Source organism: Ovis aries, chromosome 19 (assembly GCF_016772045.2).
Source record: "Ovis aries strain OAR_USU_Benz2616 breed Rambouillet chromosome 19, ARS-UI_Ramb_v3.0, whole genome shotgun sequence".
NCBI classification, from domain to species: domain Eukaryota; kingdom Metazoa; phylum Chordata; class Mammalia; order Artiodactyla; family Bovidae; genus Ovis; species Ovis aries.
In genome coordinates this window covers 5,969,768-5,990,880 of record NC_056072.1, presented here as the reverse complement: position 1 = coordinate 5,990,880, position 21,113 = coordinate 5,969,768, and the positions used below count along the sequence as shown (strand labels likewise).

The window sequence follows — 21,113 nt, the reverse complement described above, 5'->3', positions numbered from 1 at the left end:
GCCAGATTTGCAACCCATGTTATTTGACAGCAGTGATAAGATTTTGTCCCCAAGGCAAGAGGTGACTTGGTTAAACTTTGTTTTTTCTCTTTTTCCCTTTTCACAGGACATGTTGGGATGTTGAGTAGTCACAGATAACTGAAGCACGGGACAGTTTTTTATGCAACAATAGCTATCTGAATTTGGGGTAGACTGTGATGCAGCAATAGATCACAGAAACAGAAAGAGACCCAGCAGGAGTAAGATTTCAAGCCAGATTCTATAGAGGGCATCTCCAGCTTGATCGTGTTGAGGGGATTATGTGTCAGAGTTATCTTAACCTCAGGTTTTCAATTTCCTGCTTACTGGGTTAGGACCACCTTGTGGGGCAGAGATGGTGGCGTGAACTCCCCAGCTCTTCTGGCTTTCTTCAGAGTGTGGGTGCGTCAGTCACCCTTCAGAGTGCAGCTGGCCTGTGGTTGGCACCATCCAATCCGTCAGTAGTAACTGAGTGAGTAGCACCACCGTGTAGTAATAAGTAATAATAAGAGCACCACCTCTTATTGTCTGCCAATACTTAACAGACTCCACAACTCAAGCAAGGAAGCCTTGCAGGAATCCAAGACTGTAGCTTGTTTGTTTGAGCAAGCACTTTAACACCACACTGTGGGAGGAATCTTTGTAAGAAGAGGAACAAGGAAGTGAACTTTCTTTTTTGCAAGGTAGGAAAAATAAGCCCTGAAAAATGCTGCAGGTGAAAGGTGCTTGCGTAGCAAAGCACAGGGAAGCAGGTTTATGACAGTGCTGAATGTTTCTGCTGCTCAGAGAAGCGTGAACTGGGAGACGCGAGATCGTTGGCAGGTGTGGGAGACGGTGGTGTTGGCACGACTACCTCCTCCTTCCCCAGTGAAGAAATGTCTTGTAGTCTTTTCTGTTGGGTTTAATTAGAACACAAATGTGATTTTTTTTAAAGTAGAAATTGGTTAGAATTCAATGACTATTTTTTTTTAATAGAGAGACTAATTTTCAACAATTTGTCCTAGAAAACCCTGTCCTGGTCATTTGGGAGGAAGATCTCATTTTCTAAAGGCAAATTTTGGCTACCTCTGTCCTCTCTCTTCTACCTCAACACTTAAAAAAAAAAAAAAAGCAGAAATAGCCTTTTTAAAAGTCTACACTGTAAAGCAGTAATTTTTGTGATATTCTTTCCTAGATTTGTCTTATTTTGTGCTTAGTTGATCAGTCGTGTCTGACTCTTTGCGACCCCATGGACTATAGTCCACCAGGCTCGTCTGTCCATGGGATTCTCCAGGCAAGAATACTGGAGTGGGTTGCCATGCCCTCCTCCAAGGGATCTTTCCAACCCAGGGATTGAACCTAGGTCTCCTGCATTGCAGGTAGATTCTTTACCATCTGAGCCACCAGGGAAGCCTAGATTTATCTTAGAAAACAATTTTTCACTTTGATCTTTTTTTTTTTTTAACATGCAGTTGTTCAGAATGAATGAATGACTTTCACAAGCCAGAGTTAAGACTTGATCTATTCCATGTGAAATATACAACCTGGCCCCTCTGCTGGGCACTGCCACTACTGTTGGGGTTTTTGCTGGATGGGGTGGCAGATTCTAGCAGTGCCAAGAAAACTTAAGTGCTGGGGTTAAACTAAGAGCTCTGGGTAAATGTTGCCTCAAAACGGCTGCTGGTACCAAAGCCAAATAAGCCGAGGAATCAATTACCTTCTGACGCTGGCACTGTCAGATGACTAGAGCCATCATCCCTGGAACTGCTGGGAGAGAAAGCTCTGGTTAAGCCAGGCATCTGATGACGCTAAGAACAGAATACACATCTATTTCCTGGGTAATTGTTTTCTCTTCCATAAGCTCCAGCTGAGGGATGCAGCCAGCATCAGTCCGCCCCAAGTGGCAGCTCTTCCAACACCTGGGCACCATTTCTTCCTTCGTTCAGATATCTGATCAGGAAACAGTGATGTTTTAATGAGAGACAATGAGACCTAACCCCTGGGCTTCCAAGTGCCAGCTGGTGAGGAGAGGGCTTCTGGGGTGACAGACACAATCACTGCCTCCCTTAGACCGCACTCATCTCTCACTGCTGGGAGCAATGGGGATTTGCAACTTGATTAAAACCGGAGATTCAGTGGCTGGAGTAGAATTTCTCAGATAATTGCTGGAAATGGGCCAATTCCTTCACTGGACTGAGTTCCATGTGGCAGATCGCATGCTCTCTGACTGAAACCAGATCCACGTAAGACAGAGGCGCTTCTTAAAGGTGCACTTTGCAGGACTTCCCTGGTAGTCCGGGGTACAAATCTGTTTGCCAATGCAAGAGACATGGGTTTGATCCCTGTTCTGGGAAAATCTCACATGACTCAGAGCAACTAAGCCCCTGGGCCACAAATACCGCGCCCATGCCCTAGAGCCTGTGCTCGGCAGCGAGAGAGGCCCCGGCAGGGGGGCTCCTGTGCTCAGCAACTGGGGAGCGCCCCCTCCGCCGAGACCAGAGACAGCCCAAGCGCAGCCACCAAGACACAGCGAAACGAAGAGGCAGCCAACCAACCAGCCAACAAAACACATGCGCTTGCCCTTGCGATGAGCAGAGCGAGGCATGCCAGGATGGGATTCTCCTGTGTTTCTTTGCTCTCCAGTGTTCACCAAAGGAGTGTCAGGGGTTTTTAAATTGGCCTTTGACACCACAGCCTTTAAGTTATAAATGCACTTCTTGAACGTGGGGTCACTGTCTTTAGAAAACAAAATCACAGTGAAGATGCCTCTGTTTCCCTCCAGAAACAATTTCAAAGGGCATCCTGTTTCTTTCTTCACTCGAATCTTTTCTTTTGTAATTGAATAGCTTTCTCCTTGTAGACGTCTCTTTCTTGACTTTTTTCTTGCACAAGACCATGTCTGATCCTCCCAGTCAGTCAGGATGTGATTAAAAAACTGTGTGAGCCTGCATTCCCAAGCTGAGACCCCATACATCTTCGTGCTGCACCAAAGTGAAAATGTTTTAAATAATGTGCCCGAAAGACTTAAAAATTATACCACCCAAGATTAGCGAGGGGACCTGGATACCTCCATACCCTGCTGCCTTTCCCAGAAAACAGTCTGATGATATTCATCAGTGGTCTGAAAATGCGCATGTCGTTTGACCCAGTATTTCTTCTAGAACTTAGTCGTTAGAAAATAATCAGGGACATGAGGAAAGCTTGGCTTCTCTTAACGTTTGCAGCTGCCTGTCTAGCAAAATCTTGTCTAGCAAACTCTTGGCAATAGTGTTTAACTTTGAAGGATTAGAATAGAATGCATTCTGTAACAACAAAGGTGGAAATGTTAATAGTGGTTGTCTCCCCAGCATAGCATTACAATTCTATTTTGTGCGTCTGTATTTTCTAATTTTTCTTCAATGAATCAGTTCAGGTCAGTTCAGTGGCTCAGTTGTGTCTGACTCTTTTCGACCCCATGGACTGTGGCACACCAGGCCTCCCTGTCCAACACCAACTTCCAGGACTTAATCAAACTCATGTACATTGAGTCAGTGATGTCATCCAACCATCTCATCAACTGGTGTCCCCTTCTCCTCCCACCTGCAATCTTTCCCAGCATCAGGGTCTTTTCCAGTGAGTCAGCTCTTCACATCAGGTGGCCAAAGGACTGGAGTTTCAGCTTCAACATCAGTCCTTCCAATGAATATTTGGGACTGATCTCCTTTAGGAAGGACTGGTTGGATCTCCTTGCAGTCCAAGGGACTCTCAAGAGTCTTCTCCAACTACACAGTTCAAAAGCATCAATTCTTTAGCGCTCAGCTTCCTTTATAGTCCAACTCTCACATCCATACATGACCACTGGAAAAACCATAGCCTTGACTAGACGGACCTTTGTTGGCAAAGTAATGTCTCTGCTTTTTAATATGCTGTCACAACTTTCCTTCCAAGGAGCAAGAGTCTTTTAATTTCATGGCTGTAGTCGCCATCTGCAGTGATTTGGAGCCCCCCAAAATAAAGTCTCTCACTGTTTCCATTGTTTCCCCATCTATTTGCAATGAAGTGATGGGACCAGATGCCATGATCTTAGTTGTCTGAATGTTGATTTTGAAGCCAACTTTTTCACTCTCCTCTTTTACTTTTATCAAGAGACTCTTTAGTCTTTCTTCACTTTCTGCCATAAGGGTGGTGTGCATATCTGAGGTTATTGATATTTCTCCCAGCAATCTTGATTCCAGCTTGTGCTTCATCCAACCCAGCATTTCACATGATGTATTCTATATAAGTTAAATAAGCAGAGTGACAATATATAGCCTTGATTTACTCCTTTCCCAATTTGGAACCAGTCTGTTGTTCCATTTACAGTTCTAACTGTTGCTTCTTGACCTGCATACAGATATCCCAGGAGGCATGTCAGGTGGTGTGGTATTCCCATCTCTTTAAAAATTTTCCATAGTTTGTTGTGATCCACACAGTCAAAGGCTTTGACATAATCAATAAAACAGAAGTAAATGTTTTTCTGGAACTCTCTTGCTGTTTCGATGATCCAATGGATGTAGGCAATTTGATCTTTGGTTCCTCTGCCTTTCTAAATCCAGCTTGAACATCTGGAAGTTCATGGTTCATGTACTGTTGAAACTTGCCTTGGAGAATTTTGAGCATTATTTTACTAGCATGTGAGATGAGTGCAATTGTGTTGTAGTTTGAACTTTTTTTTGGCTTTACCTTTCTTTGGGATTTGAATGAAAACTGACTTTTTCCAGTCCTGTGGCTACTGCTGCGCTTTCCAAATTTGCTGGCATATTGAGTGCAGCACTTTCACAGTATCATCTTTCAGGATTTGAAATAGCTCAACTGGAATTCCATCCCCTCTGCTAGCTTTGTTCGTAGTGATGCCTCCTAAGGTCCACCTGACTTTGCATTCCAGGATACCTGGCTCTAGGTGAGTGATCATGCCATCGTGGTTACCTGGGTCATGAAGATCTTTTTGTACAGTTCTTCTGTGTATTCTTGCCAACTCTTCTTAATATCTTCTACTTCTGTTAGGTCCGTACCATTTCTGTCCTTTATTGTGCCCATCTTTGCATGAAATGTTCCCTTGGTATTGCTAATTTTCTTGAAGAGATCTCTAGTCTTTCCCATTCTATTGTTTTCCTCTATTTCTTTGCAATGATCACTGAGGAAGGCTTTCTTATCTCTCCTTGCTATTCTTTGGAACTCAGCATCCAAGTGGGTATATCTTTCCTTTTCTCCTTTGCCTTTAGCTTCTCTTCTTTTCTCAGCTATTTGTAAGGCCTCCTCAGACATTTTTGCCTTTTTGAATTTCTTTTCCTGAGGATGGTCTTGATCACTGCCTCTTATATGATGTTTCGAACCTCCAGCTGTAGTTCTTCAGGCACTCTGTCTATCAGATCTAGTACCTTGAATCTGTTTGTCACTTCCACTGTATAATCGTAAGGGATTTGATTTAGGTCATATCTGAATGGTCTAGTGGTTTTCCCTACTTTCTTCAATTTAAGTCTGAATTTGGCAATAAGGAGTTCATGATCTGAGCCACAGTCAGCTCCCAGTCTTGTTTTTGCTGACTGTGTAAAGCTTTTCCATCTTTGGCTTCAGTGAATATGTTACTCATTTAAAAATATTAACAATTTTTAGAACTGTAAAAGAGTTTCATTGTAGAAGCTTGTTTACTGACATGATAACAACGTTCCTAAAGCTAACAATTGTAAATAAAAGGTGTTAACCTACAGGTGGAATGATTCTACTTTGTAAAAATGGGAACCCAGGGCTTCCCTGGTCTGGTTGTCTAGTGGTTAGGGATCCGCCTGCCAATGCAGGAGAACAGGTTTAATCCCTGGTCCAGGAAGATCTCACGTGACAGGGAGCAACTAAAGCCTGTGCTCCACACCTGGAGAAACTGCAGTGAGAAGCCTGCGCACTGTGACTAGAGAATAGCCCCGGCTCTCCACAACCAGAGAAAGGCCTCTCACGGCAACAGAGACCCAGGGCGGCCCAGATAACACAAATACATTTTCTTTTCTTTTTTAAAATAGAGAAATCTGTTTGTTTTTTGTCTTTGCCCCTTTCCTCCTGGCTTGCACAACACAGACATGTTCACACACACACATCTGTTGGCACACACACCACTGGATTGCAGTGGTTCTCTTTTGGTGAGAGAAAGAGAGCAATTTCTTCCCTTTGCTCATCTGTATAACTTTTACTCTTTTTTTTCCCAACAAACATGTGATACTTGTACAGTTGGAAAAAAAAAAAAAAAAACCAAACAGATCTTAATTTCACAAGCAATAGACAGGATGCCTGAGGTGTACATATGCAGGGAGTTGTCAAGGGTCCCATTCTCGGCCCTCCACCCGCTTCTGCTTCCTGAGTGCTGATGGAGGTTTGGGATTCCCTTCTGTCATAGGTAAGATAGAGCCTCCCGTTTGCTCAGAAGTGGTCTAGGGCAGGAAGCGCCAGACAACCATTAGGCAGCATCTCAGAGGCCTTAGGGGTAAGATAGGGATTTAGAAGCAGGCACAGGTGTTGGGCAGAAAGCAAAGGAGAACTAAAGAGCCTCTTGATGATAGTGAAAGAGACGAGTGAAAAAGTTGGCTTCAAACTCAACATTCAGACAACTAAGATCATGGCATCTGGTCCCATCACTTCATGGCAAATAGATGAGGAAACAGTGGAAACAGTGAGAGACTTTATTTTGGGGGGCTCTAAAATCACTGCAGATGGTGACTGCAGACATGAAATTAAAAGACTCTTGCTCCTTGGAAGAAAAGTTATGACAGCATGTTAAAAAGCAGAGGCATTACTTTGCCAACAAAGGTCTGTCTAGTTAAGGCTATGGTTTTTCCCGTGGACATGTACGGATGTGAGAGTTGGACTATAAAGGAAGCTGAGTGCCAAAGAATTGATGCTTTTGAACTGTGTTGTTGGAAAAGACTCTTGAGAGTCCCTTGGACTGCAAGGAGATCCAACCAGTCCATCCTAAAGATCAGCCCTGAATATTCATTGGAAGGACTGATGTTGAAGCTGAAACTCCAGTCCTTTGGCCACCTGATGTGAAGAACTGACTCATTGGAAAAGACCCTGATGCTGGGAAAGATTGCAGGCGGGAGGAGAAGGGGATGACAGAAGATGAGACAGTTGGATGGCATCACCAGCTCAACGAACATGAGTCTTGGTAAGCTCCAGGAATTGGTGATGGACAGAGAGGCCTGGCGTGCTGCGATTCATGGGGGCGCAAAGAGTCAGACACAACTGAGCAACTGAACTGAACTGAACTGAACTGAACAGGGCTTGGGGGAGGATTTGTGGCCTGCCACCTGTAAAAATTACAACCGGACAGAGCAGCCAGGTGGGCTACTGCCCATTGGCGTTGCAAAGAGTCAGACATGACTGAGCGATTGAGCATGCAGGCGTGTCCGGCCCGGCCCACAGGCTCCGGGGGTGGCTCTCGGCTCTCTCCTACTTGGGATGGGCAGGAGGAAAATGATTGTCAGGAGTGCTGATCCAGTAGAAGCAGAAAGCTTTCTCTGGCTCTCATAAAACATAATTGCACTTAAAGTCACTTCCCTCAGCCATTTACTGCCCTAGAGAAATCCGTGCTAGAAGGTGAGGTGAAGGAAGAATTAGAACCGAGCTCTCACAGCTGGGGACCTACAGGCAGCGCCGTCTGGTGGCTAGAAGCCAGCTCTGGTGTGCCAGCTACCTCTGTGTGTGGAGGACTCTGCCACACGCTAGCTGTGTGACCTCAGGCCAACACTGAACCCCTCTGGGCCTTAGTTTTCTATTTGTAAAATTTAGATGACAATGTTGTAATGATTGAATTAGGTGATATATAGACAGTACTTTGAACAGAGCCAGATGTTTGTCAAGTACTCAGCAAATATACAACTTCCACAAATATTGCTATCTTGTTATTCCACGTTTTCTCTATTAATTATTTTTTGAATAGACAGCACACACTCATTGTACAGATGATAACTTCAAAATGTAGTGAAAAACATACAGTGATGTGGTAGCTCAAATAATGCCTCTTCCCAAAGATATCCACACCCTTATCCTTGCAGCCAATGAATATGTTACATGGCAAAAGGGACTTTCAGATGTAATTCAGTTTATGAACTTTAAGATAGGGAGATTATCCTGGATTATCTAGGTAGGCCCAGTCTAAACAAGTGAGTCCTTAAAAACAGAGACGTTTCTTGGCTAGCAACAGAGAGGTGTGGCGGATGAGGAAGGGAGAGAGTCTGAGGGTGAGTGAGATGCCCTAGCTGGTGCCCCAGGCACCAGGTCAGATGCAGGTCACCGTCAGGCTCCAAGACCAGCCCCGACTGACAGCCAGCAATCATACTGGGACCTCAGTCCTACAGCTACAAGCAAGCGACTTCAGCCCACACCCTAAATGAGCCCCAAAGCAGATTTTCCCCTGGGAACTTCCAATGAGGAGCAAACCTTGCTGGTACCTTGGTTACAGCCTCATGGAACTCAGAAGAGAGAAACCAGTCAATCAACCCAGACTTTTGACAGTGAGATAAGTTTGTATTATCTTAAGCTGTGTAAGTCTTTATAATCATTAGTAAAAAGTAAGTTTCGTTCTTACCCTTGACTCCCAGGCCCCATTTCCCTTTCCTGGAGAAAATCTCCCATTGTTTAGATGGAAAAATCAGAAAAAGGAAGGAAATAGGTCTCTTATTTGGGATATTTTAAACTGAGAGATTTTTGTTTAAGAAAGTCAAAGAGAAGGAAGAATGCTAGTTCTTGGATGTTTTCATAGGGAAATTTTTGATTTTGCATGGTACCAAGTGTGGTAGTGTCCACATGAAAATGATTAATGAAACAGTAAATTTGAGATATTTGTGGATCTTTACTTTTTTGTGAGTCTTTATAGAAAAGAGAATAACAACAATATAGGAAGTGTGAATAATTGTGAACATAATGGTAATCTTAAAAGATGTGAATGGTTCATAACGGGAAACACCTTCTGAAAATATGAGGTTTTCTCTTTAGAGCCATTAAAAAACTTCTGAACAGTTCAGTCCTGTTCCTCCTCGAAGCCAAATCCCCTAGAGAATGGGGAGAGAGAGTGGAAGAGAGAGAAAGAAGAGACCATTAGTCAATTTGAAGAAGAGAATTACATGAACAGAAAAGAACTGTAAATATTCCAAGTGGAATCTGAGCTTGAATCACTTCAATCAGGTCCTTGACAAGGTAGACAAAAGGTGATCCTGTAGATAGGGGGTCATTTTGTATGTCCCTGCTCTCATCCATAATCAATCAATCATAATCAATCTAAAATTTCTCCTACTGATATTTGGAAAGCTGACACTCTATCAACTAATATTTATATTTTAAACCTGACTTTGCAGGATTTTTTTTATTTTTTCTGGTGTTGGTGGAAGAGAGGTCAAGAAAGGAGGGCAGTTAGTCATCCAATGGATGTGCTGGTATATTCTTTCAGAAGAATCACTGAACCTGACTTAACATGTTGAAACTTCATTGTGTTTTAGTTTATCCAAATGGTTCATAATTAAGAAATCAAGTTTAAATTCCTTTATGAATATTTAGAAGAAATAAAGCATATTGACGAGTTTGAAGAACGTTAGCCCCAGTGGAAATATTGTAACCATTCCTGTATTGTAGGGATGGTAGAAATAATAATTGTTCAAGTCACATTACAAATAAGGCAAAATGCAGTTTTCTTATGACAAAAATTGAATATATATTGGTGCTATTTGAATAATCCGTTTTTATTTTTAAACAGAAAAAAGCTAATAATTCTGTTGCTTTGCTGGAATTTTCTCATGAGATTTAATCCCAAGAAGAATGAAATGTAATTCATAGACTTTTATTCCCACCCAACAAATGTATCACAATGTGTGTGATCACCCAGGAGTTCATTTGTAGACTTGTGCATCCCAAGACACCCAGTTATAGTTACACTGATTTCAAAGAAAGAACAGACACACTTTTTGCTGAAGTTTTTCTGTTACAACACAGTGCAGAGCCACAAGGAAAAGGCTTGCTCCTGGCCCCCTCTCCCAGCAAACAAATCCTGGGTGTTCAGGGAGTGCTTTCCAGTTAAGACTCTGCAGTCTCTCTGCTCTTGGCCGAAGAAGAAAGGTGCCTCAGCTAAGGTGCTTCTCATCAATAGTATGGCTTCAAGGTCAGCAAAGAGCACCTGGTTTAATTTGGGTAGAGGAATGAGGCCGGTGGTACATATCACGAGGAAAAGGAAAAAGGTAGCCGGAAGTCCTTGTGGTTCCAATACAAAGGCCATATACTTAGGCATGAGATTAGATTTCTCAGGGCCCTCTTGGTCTATTCCATTCTCTTTTAAAATAAAAAAAAATTTTTTCCAAAGGGGAAAGGTAGGGGAGGGAGGAATAAACTAGGAGGTTAGGATTAACATATATACACTACTATGTATGAAATAGATGATCAACAAAAACCTGCTGTATTTGGGTGCTACATATGTGCTGTATGTATTCAGCACAGGGAACTCTACTCAACACTCTGTAATAACCTATATGGGAAAGGGATCCAGATAACAACACATCTGTGTTTGCATATAACTGAATCAAGTTGCCGTACACCTGAAACTAACACATCATAATTCAACTATACTCCAATATAAAATAAAAAGTAAATAATTTAAAAATGAATTTTTATTTTTTATGGAATTCTTAGAGGTTACTTTCCATTTGCGGTTATGACAAACCATTGGCTATATTCTCCATGTTGCTCAATACATCCTTGAGTCTATCTTGTACCTCCCACCCCCCACCTATCTTGTACCTTCACCCCACATACCCATTGGTAAGCCACCAGTTTGTTCTTCATATCTGTAAGTCTGGTTTTCTGTTATAGTCACTACTTTGTTGTGTTTTAGGGGCTTCCACATATAAATGATATCATACAATATTTTCCCTTCATTGCCTGGCTTGTTTCTCTTAGCGTAATGCCCCTCAAGTCCAGCTGTGCTGTTGAAATTGGCAAAATGTTCCTCCTTTTCAAATGGCTGAGTGGTACTCCTTTGTGTACAGGTACCACGTCTTCTTTATCTGTTCGTCTGTTGGTGGACGTTTAGTTGCGTCCAATCCTTGGCTATTCTGGCCAGTGCTGCAGAGCGCTGGCATTCTGTTCCCTTCCTGTGGCTGATGAGGAAGACACTGTATATGGTTAAAACCACCCCCAGAAGAAACTGCCATTCTAACTACCAGAGTCACATCAAAGAACAGTTTTATTCGCTATGATCACACCTGTTCAACAGAAAAATTATTAATACTCATGTGGTTTCGCTTGTGATCAGTTTGCTAAGATTTCCACATCCAGCCGTGCCATTTGGCTCAAACTGCGTTCATCTGATGGCCAAATGGATGACTGTTGGCTGAAGAGAGTAGTTGCTCGTTGATGAAAAATACAAGATCAAATACTCTGGTTCTGATGAGAGTATGACATTTTAGCAAAGTGATGTGTATTATCTATAATTCTAAGAATGATACTGACTGTTGACAATACGCATGTTGTCTTTTTGTGTTCATCTTGAGGGCAAGTTTTCAAATACATTTGCCAAAGAAGAAGTTCCTTCTTCCATGTATAAGGCCACAGTTTGGATCACATTATCTTTTAGAGACTGTCTCAGAGAAAGCGGGGTCACCATTCTTGACTGTGAGAAGGCACAGTTACCATGACCTTGGCAAGAGTTTGTGACTATCTGTTTTACAGGATAAAAATGAGCTCATTTCTGTGATGCCCCCTCTAATAAACCATGGGTTTCTCCATGTGAAGTTTTTTGAGCTGAAGTCATCCTTAACCTATTTCCCCATGGATCTGTCTTCTTATTTGTCTACTGGAAGAAGGTGGGAGGTTGCTGCTGAGCTTTGATACCGGGATGTGCCTCATGGGAGCTTCCTGAATGGGAAAGTGAGGAGCGGACAACAGTGCGAATCTCCACGGGCAGCAACAGGAGCTGCCATGTGTCCGACTCTTTGCAACCCCATGGACTGTAGCCCACCAGGCTCCCCAGTCCATGGAATTTTCCAGGCAAGAGTACTGGAGTGGGTTGCCATTTCCTTCTCCAGGATCCCAATCCAGGGATCAAACCCGAGTCTCCTGCATTGCAGGCAGACGCTTTACCGTATGAGCCACCAGGGAAGCCGTGTTCCTACTAATCTTCCACAAACTCTTAGATCTCAACTTCTAAGCCACTTCCTCAAGTAAGCCTCTTCTGACTTCCTCAGAGTAAATGTTTCTGTTCTGTAATCCACAGCTCCGTGCACCTCTCCTTTCACACTAGTCATCAAATTTCCAAATATTTACCTTCTCTCTCCGTAGACTGCAGGCTCCGTGTGGAACGGGAATGGAGTCCATCTTGCTCATGTCTGTATCTCTAGCATTTACCTTCCAAGCATGGAGGACTGGCTATATGTCCACCATTCTTTCTTTTCTCATTGTGCCATTTACCTCTTCGAAGGTGTTCTTTTTGCATCGTAGAAGGCCATCTTTATGGTGTGGCTTTTGGAAAATTTTAGGTATTACCCCTAGGCTTTGCTATCAGGGTTCTTCCAGGTTTCTTTGTGAATAAGCTCGAGCAGATGAAAATGCACATCTTCTCATGTTTTTTGGGAGGGATTTGTCTAAGAGTCCATGGGAGCTCGTTTGTTTGACCAAGTTGTCCTGTATGCCTGTCTGCTCAGAAGTGGATGGGAGGTGCTTCACTGCCTGGTGGGTGAGTTAGCTTCTGCACTAGCTACTCCGCAGCCCAGGATGCTTGATGAGTACTCGCTGAGTTTAGAAGGCAGTGGTAAAGGAAGTGGTCATGTGGGGCAAGAAGCTTACATCTGGGAAAGCACATTGACTCTCCCACATTCAGATCTTGACAGAGGGGTCTCAGATCTGTAAGAACAGCATTTCTTATTTTTAATCATGTTTTCCCAAGGAATTAACATTTTGTGGTCTACAGCAGAATAATTTGGGGGAACTTCAGTTTCTGCCTCTTTGGGGCTAAAAGCAAACAAATGAACATAAACAGGAGCTCACAGAAGGTTTGTAGATAGATCCTCTGGATTCCTTCAACCTCCTCACCCCTGTTGGGATGAAATGTCTTCCACTCTGGAAATGAGAGCATTCCCTTGCTCCATGCAAGGCTCTGCCTCCTACCCCAGGCCTTTAGAGTCACCATAGCTGCCTGCTCTTTTTGACAATTTCTACTGGTGAATTTTTGGAGACAAAGGTTAAGACTTAGCATGGGTGGCAAGTAGTTGTAGATTTCGATTCCCAGTCTTTATCTAAAGAACGAATTCCTTTCTGATGATGCAGAGTGTAAACATGTACGTGCTCTTGGAAACTGTGGAGGAAATTTGGGCTGTACAGATGAGACTGAGCACCCCCCGCCCCACCACCCCAGGGAACTCCCGGAAGACAACTGCAGAGGAAGATGATTTGGGGCACTTAAACGGCATTTGTTCAACATTTGCATTTCCCAGAATTTCAGGTAAGCTGAGTGGATTTCATTTCAGACATTAAGTAATGAAATGCAGGGCTAATTTTAGAAGTTGTTATTCATCAATCAATTAAGTCAGGAAGTTATTTAATATCCTCCCCAAACAATTTTCTGGGCTTCCTGTTTCAGTCACTTAGCCATAATGAGTAGGCAGGGAAACTTCACCCTGGAAAGCGGGTTGGGGTGCCCGGTGTGAGCATCTCTCTGCTCTGCGGGCAAATGTGGCTGGGGCTGCAGCCACGAGGAGCACAGGATGGAGCTGCGTTGGCTTCCTGGTTCCTTCCTTCGATACACTATTTGGCTTTTTCACTGCAGACTCAATTTTTTTGCTGTTCTGGGTCTTGGTTTTGGCACATGGGTTCTTCCTTGTGGCTCACAGGCTTCTCTAGTTGTGCTGTGCGGGCTTACTTGCCCTACCACATGTGGGATCTTAGTTCCCCAAGTAGGGATCAAACCCACACCCTCTGTATTGCAAGGCAGATTCTTAACCACTGGAAATCCCATAGAGACTGTCATTTTTTGATGAATATGATTTTAACGCCAAACTCTTTATTTTGGTCTCAAGGGACCAAATGACATGCTTGGTAACACTCATTGTGGTTGACCATACTATTGTTCACAATACCAAACATCTCTCCATGTGATCCCCTTCCTGCTGGACGGAAGACTGTACCTCCTTGCCCTGGAGAACTCAAGTGTGGCCAGGAGGCTTGCTTTAGCCAGAGAACCATGAGGTGAGACCCCAAGCAGAAGATCTCAGGGCTACCATTCGGCTCTCTTCCTGCTATCAGCTGGCCTGGGTGCCAGGGGCTGTGCCACCAACTGGCAGAGCACTGTGGCCGATCCAAGACATCTAGCAGCAGGAATGAGAAATAAGCCACTGCAACTTGGGGCGGTCTATCCTGAATGACTGGTAATCAGTGAAGATGATTTCTGCCCAGCTGTCTCCTTCTTTCCACCTTTTTACATGATTCATGGGGCTCCCATGGCAAGAATACTGGAGTGGTTTGCCATCCCCTCTTCCAGTAGACCACATTTTGCCAGAACTCTCCACTATGATCTGTCTGTCCTGAGTGGCCCTGCATGGCATGACTCATAGCTTCATTGAATTATGCAAGCCCCTTCGCCACGACAAGGCAGTGATCCGTGAAGCTTCAATACTTTGGCCACCTGATGTGGAGAGCCAACTTAATGGAAAAGACCCTGATGCTGGGAAAGATTGAAGGCAGGAGGAGAAGGGGACGACAGAGGATGAGATGGTTGGATGGCATCACCGACTCAATGGACATGAACTTGGGAGAACTCCAGGAGATAGTAAGGGACAGGGAAGCCTGGCGTGCCACAGTCCATAGGGTCACAGAGTCGGACATGACTGAGAAACTGAACAACTTCTTTGGTTTTGCTCATAGAAAGTAACCCCTGTTACTGTTTGCAAGGATACTTTCACGGGTCAGTGGACAGGCTCAGGAGAAAGCTGTGCAACTGCTCACCAAAAAATGAGGTTTCCCCATGGTAATATACTGTAGGAAGTTTCTGGAAAAGAGTTGGACAGAGTGGTTGCTCCATGAGGGCCAAGATCATGCCTGCCTTGTTCTGTCTCAGGTGCCTTGCCTGCAAGCGCTCAATTATCATTTGTTGGATGCATGCTGAGTGACTGAATATATAAGAAATCAAGCATCTCCACATTCATAGGGGGCAGAGAGCACTTTGGAGTTAAAAAGTTACAGCCACACCTTGGAGATAATACAGTCTTGGTTCCAGATATCACAATAAAACTAACATCACATAAAGCAAGTCACACATATTTTTTGGTTTCCCAGCGCATACAAAAGTTATGTTATATTGTACAGTAGTTGTTAGGTGGGCAACAGCATTATGTAAAAAAAAATACACATACCTTGATTAAAATATACCTACTGCTAGGGAGAAGGACATGGCAACCCACTCCAGTGTTCTTGCCTGGAGAAACCCAGGGACGGGGGAGCCTGGTGGGCTGCCGTCTACGGGGTCGCACAGAGTCGGACATGACTGAAGGGACTTAGCAGCAGCAGCAGCAGGGACTTTCCTGCTGGTTCAGTGGTTAAGACTCTGTGCTCCCAATGCAGAGGCAGAGGTTTGGTCCCTGGTCAGCACATTAAGATCCCACATGCTGCACAGTGTGGCCTTAAAAAAAAAAAAGCACCTACTGCTCAAAAAATGTTAACCATTATTTGTGCCTTCAGCGAGTCATCATTGTTTTGCAATAGTAGCATCAAAGATCACAGATCACCATAACAAAGACGAAAATAATAATGTCAGAGCTTGAAATATTGCGAGAGTTACAAAAATGTGACACTGAGACACGAAGCAAGCAGAGGCTGCTGGAAAAATTGTGTCAATAACTTTGCTGGATTCAGGGTTGCCACGAACTTGCAGTTTGCTTTAAAAAAAAAAAAGGAAAAAATAATGCAGAATCTATGAAGTATAATAAAACAAAGTGCAATAAAATGAGGTCAGCCTACAGGTTTAGGGTTTGAAAAGGCGGTTAAAGCAAATAAGGAACCGAGAGGCTAAGGTGGGTCTAAAGGAGGCGCCTGGGGTCAAACCAGGTCTCAAAATCCCACGTGTCACTCGGGACTGTGCACAAAGCATAAACAAGCAAGACAGGCTGGGTCATTTCGGCCCAGAAACAGGCTCCCAGCCCTTCTTCTTGAAACATGTGGTTCTCTTAGTCTGTCTCTAATTTCCCCACTTTTTCAAAAAAAAGTATTTATTTATTTGGCTGCACCAGGTCTTAGCTGTGGCACACAGGATCTTTACTTGCAGCATGTGGGATCCAGTTCCCTGACCAGGGACTGATCCCAGGCCTTGGGAGCAGGAAGTCTTAGCCACTCGATCACAAGGGAAGTCCCTTCCCCACGTTTTGATAGAGAAATATTTTTCTAACTCGATTATAAGCAAAACAAAAGCACAATTAGAAATACAGTCACTCATAGTTAGCCCGTTTCTTGGGGACAAAACCTTGGAGGCCTGAAGAGCTTGTGTCCCGCAAAGGAGTCAGTCATTTCCCGGCTCCCTCTGAGTGCTGCCACGCTACAATATGGGTGCAGTTTCCTAGAGCAATCTAAATTTTAGGAGAAGTTGGCAATCTGGATGTGGGTGTTGAATTTTATGCTTCTTAAATGTTGGCACCTAAAAAAAAACATGAAGTTCAGCACAGGCCCTGCGATTCACTGTGGCAAGGCCGGCTTGCCTTTGAGCCAGGTTGCAACTTTGACTGTGGTCTGTTTTCACAAGTATGGCTTCTGGCTTTGGACTTTAAGCTTATATTTGCATAGATGTGTGTGTTTTTAAGAAGACACCTGGAGGGAGGGCTGATACCAGTTTCCATTGACCCCAAACCCCACACTGGTAACTCACTGTCCAAGCTGCTGGGAAGGTGGCAGAAGGCTGCTAAATGACCTTTTGAGGTCTCCCCTCAATTCAGGCCAACATCCTTTAACACGGAGTTGAGTATTTCTAAGATTAAATTGGAGACTTGTGTACTAAATTACATATTCAGTGGGTCCTTGCTGAAATGAAGTTTTTTTTTTTTTCCTTTGTTTTATTACAGGCATGTTTGTCTTTTGTTTCTTTTTCTCAAATGACATTAGAAGTGTCCGATTTCGCTCAAGGGAAAATGAAGGCTTGATTGAAGAGATGGACGATTTGGAGTTGCAGGACAAGGATGTTCTGGAAGAGGAGATAAAGTCCTGTGTATGAGGAGGTCCTTGTTGTCTTCAGCTTCTGTGAGGTTGGAGACTGTGGTCTGCATCAGCGGCTACTGTGTGGAGGTATCTTTGATCCTTGGGGAGGTACCCAAATGATGGAGTCTAAATTGTTTTTTTGGTGTGTCCACCCAGCATCATGGGGACAACTTTCTTCTATTTTGGAAATTTCCCTCATCCACAAACCCTACTTCCTGAATGTAGGAGACAGGTCTCACACACTTGGCCCTCACCTTCCTAGACTTACAGCTGGTGTCTAGGCCAGTGACCTAGGTTCTCCAGATCTGCTTTCCGCCCTTCTCTACATGCCCTGTCCCCCAAGAGACCTGCATGCACTTACTTGGTTTCGTCGTCTCTGGCTTCTGGTTGACTTTAGCCAATAGCAGGCGACTGGAGAGTGGAAGGAGAGAGCAGTGGGATCCAGACTCCCTCAGCTCCGTCTGTTCCATAAAGTGTGCTCACTGTCCTTCCTGTACCAGGAACACAGTGGGGATGAGAGACTGTCAGAGAGATCACTGATGACCTTGCCAACCTGGTGGAGAACACAGATGAGAAACTTTGCACCGAAACCAGGTGTGTGAATATGGTGGATAGAAAGTCAGCATCTTGTGGGATGATTGGTGATTGTTATTGCCGCTTGTGGCTATTGTGGCCACTGCAGTCTGGCCTTCCAACTAGTTCTCATGAGAAAGCCACCAGCCGTGACACCTGCTAGTGATGGAGAAAAGCTCAGCATCCTTTTGGCACCTGAAAGCTTCCCTCAGTAAATTTCCCCCAAACACCGAAACAAAACAAAGCAACAGCTCACAGAATGAGAGAAAATATTTGCAAATGAAGCAGCTGACAAGGGATGAATCTCCAAAATATACGAACAACTCATGCAGTGCTATGTCAGAAAAATATCTAATCAGAAAAGGGGCAGAAGATCTAAATAGACATTTCTTCAAAGAAGACCTACAGGTGACCAAAAGACACATGAAATGATGCTCAACATCACTAATTATCAGAGAAATGCAAATCGAAACCAGAATGAGGTATTACCTCACACCAGTCAGGATGACCATCATCAAAAAGTGTACAAACAGTAAATGCTGGAGAGGGTGTGGAGAAAAAGGAACCCTCCCACACTGTTGGTGGAAATGTAAGTTGGTACAGCCACTATGGAGAACAGCATGGGGCTTCCTTAAAAATTAAAAATAGAACTACCTTATATAGCAATCCCACTCCTGAGCATATATCCGGAGGAAACCATAATTAGAAAAGATGCATGTACCCTTCATTACAGCATGATTTACAACAGGCAAGACACAGAGACAACCTAAATGTCCATCAGCAGAGGAATGGATAAATACGATGTGGTATACGTACACAATGGAATGTTACTCAGCCACAAAAAGAAAGAAAGAATGCCATTTGCAGCAACACGGATGGATCTAGAAATGACCATACTAAGCAAAGCGAGTCATTCAGAGAAAGACAAATATCATATGATATCATGTGTAAGTAGAATCTAACTTTAAACAATGATAAAAAACTGAACAGAAACAGACTTACAGTGGTGAAAACAAACTTATGGTTACCAAAGGGGGAACGCTGTGGGAAGGAATAAATCAGGAGCTCAGGATTAACACACACATACTACTATAAATAAGATAGATAACCAACAAGGACCTCCTGTATAGTACAGGGAACTCTACTTAATATTTTATTATAACCTATATGGGAAAAGACTCTGAAAAAATGAATATATATATATATATATATACACACACACACACATATGTACATGAACCACTTTGCTGTGTACCTGAAACAAACACAACATTGGAAATCAACTATAATCCAATAAAATGTAAACAAAACAAAATGAAACTATTGGCGACCTGTATTATCCCAGCTGACCTTCAGGAATGGTGCCCTCCCTTGGCCCCTGTTGTACGGTAATGGCTCACCATCTGCTAGCCCTCTGAGTGTGTCGCCATCCATCCCCACATCACTGCAAACAGCCCTCTTAATAAACATTCCGCAATTATCCTTCTCTGTGTGCCATCTCTTTCCTGCCTGGGCTCCTGCTGGTTCACTCTGTAAATCAAACATGTCTTTGCCAAACTTTGACTCGAAAAGCTGGTGACAGCAGAGGGCTGGGAGGGTATGATAGTTAATTTTTATGTGTCAACTAGGTGGGTCCACGGTACCCAAATATTTGGTCATTCTAGAGTTTCTGTGAGGGTGTGCTTAGATGAAATTAAGATTTAAATCAGTGGATTGAATAAAGCAGATCTCCTTCTCCAATGTGGGTGTGTGCTAAATTGCTTTAGTTGCGTCCAACTCTTTGAGACCCTATGGAGTGTAGCCCCCCAGGCTCTTCTGTCCCTGGGGATTCAGCAGGCAAGAATGCTGGAGTTGGGTTGCCATACCCTCTTCCAGCGGGTCTTGCCACCCCAGGGATCGAACCTGTGGCTTCTGTATTGCAGACATATTCTTTACCGCTGAGCCCCTGGGGAAGTCCAAATGTGGGTAAGCCTCATTCAATTACTTGAAGGCCTGAATAGAACTGACCTCCTTCAAGCAAGAGGGAATTTTACCAGCAGACTGCCTCTGGACTTGAACTACAACTCTGCCTCACCAGCTTACTCAATCAGACTGTGGACCTAACCGAGATTCCCTAACCACATGAGCCAATTTCTAAAAATAGATTTCTCTTTTGTGTATATAGTTGACCCTGAACACGCGGGAGGTTAGGGGCACCAACCCCCTGTTCAGTCAAAAATCCATGAACAACAACAACAGGTCATGTAGTCCTGCAGTGTTTATTTGGTGGGAAAAAGTCTGCATAGAAACGTACCCATGCAGTTCAAACCTGTGCTGTTCAACAGTCAACTGTACGTAGCTCCTATTGGTTCATTTTCTCTGGAGAACTAGCGAAGTAATACAGATGGTGGACTTGCTCTTTCTTTGGAGGTTAAGGCTGTGAGGCAGAATTCCTGGCATGGATACAGCAGTGGTTCAAACTGCATAATTACTGCCTGTTGGCAGTGGTGGTGGTAACTGTTTTCTCATCAGACTGTTTCTGCAGTGTGGATTTGAGAACTGTCTCTGGGAGCTCATGTCTAACCTGGGTCTCCAGTCCTCCAAAGGATTTGTGATGTCCTTTGAATATTCTTATTTCTTATTCAACCCGAGTCCAGCTTCTGTGGCTTACAACTGTTAACTGTGACAGAAGCATGGGCCAAGCACAGATGGAGGAAGGTCAGATGGTAAAAACAAAAAAGTTTTGTTTTTGTTTGTTGACTGAAAGAACACTTATCAAATGTAGTTTCAGGGTATTAAACCAACTCATTTTTCTTGTAATAATAAATATACTGTCATTCAGCTGTACTATTACCTCTTCCTTTGGAGTGTAATGTACTTTTCGAGACTGGCGCAGATAAGAAGCCATTCGAGCATGTTGCTACCATCCCCTCATTTAGTTTCACTGCTGCATGTCCCTGTGATCTTGCTTTAGCATGAAGCAAATGTGATTGTGTTTGCAAGCGAGCATTCCAAGACATGTGCACGTTGGCCTAGGATCCCTTTTCTCCTCCTCTTTACAGAAACATGAAGTTAGGCTTGCAGTTTCTGTGATGTTTCTGGAAGGATTAATTTCTGCAAAACAGAAGATTTTAAAAACTACCTAAAGAATAGTTCTAGTTCCTGTATAACACAACCAATGTTTTTTATTTCTGATCTAATAATGTTTTAATATTTTGGTTTTCATAGGAATGTAGGAGAGGAGGAAATTTGTAAGAAAGTTTGTTTTCTCCTTGTTACATGGATTAATAAGCCAGTGTCTCTATCACTAAATTAAGTATATTTTGTACAATATTCTTCTAAGTGTA

The 21,113-nt window shown here is 43.4% G+C and overlaps 1 long non-coding RNA gene across 1 annotated transcript; it reads left to right on the top strand.

Moving 5' to 3' along the window:
* The first annotated feature begins 343 nt into the window (after nt 1-343).
* LOC132658199 (uncharacterized) lies at nt 344-19,269 on the top strand. Its single transcript, XR_009597480.1, has 3 exons — nt 344-701; nt 13,306-13,480; nt 17,082-19,269. It is a non-coding gene; the product is annotated as an uncharacterized LOC132658199 (long non-coding RNA).
* Nucleotides 19,270-21,113: the final 1,844 nt, after the last annotated feature.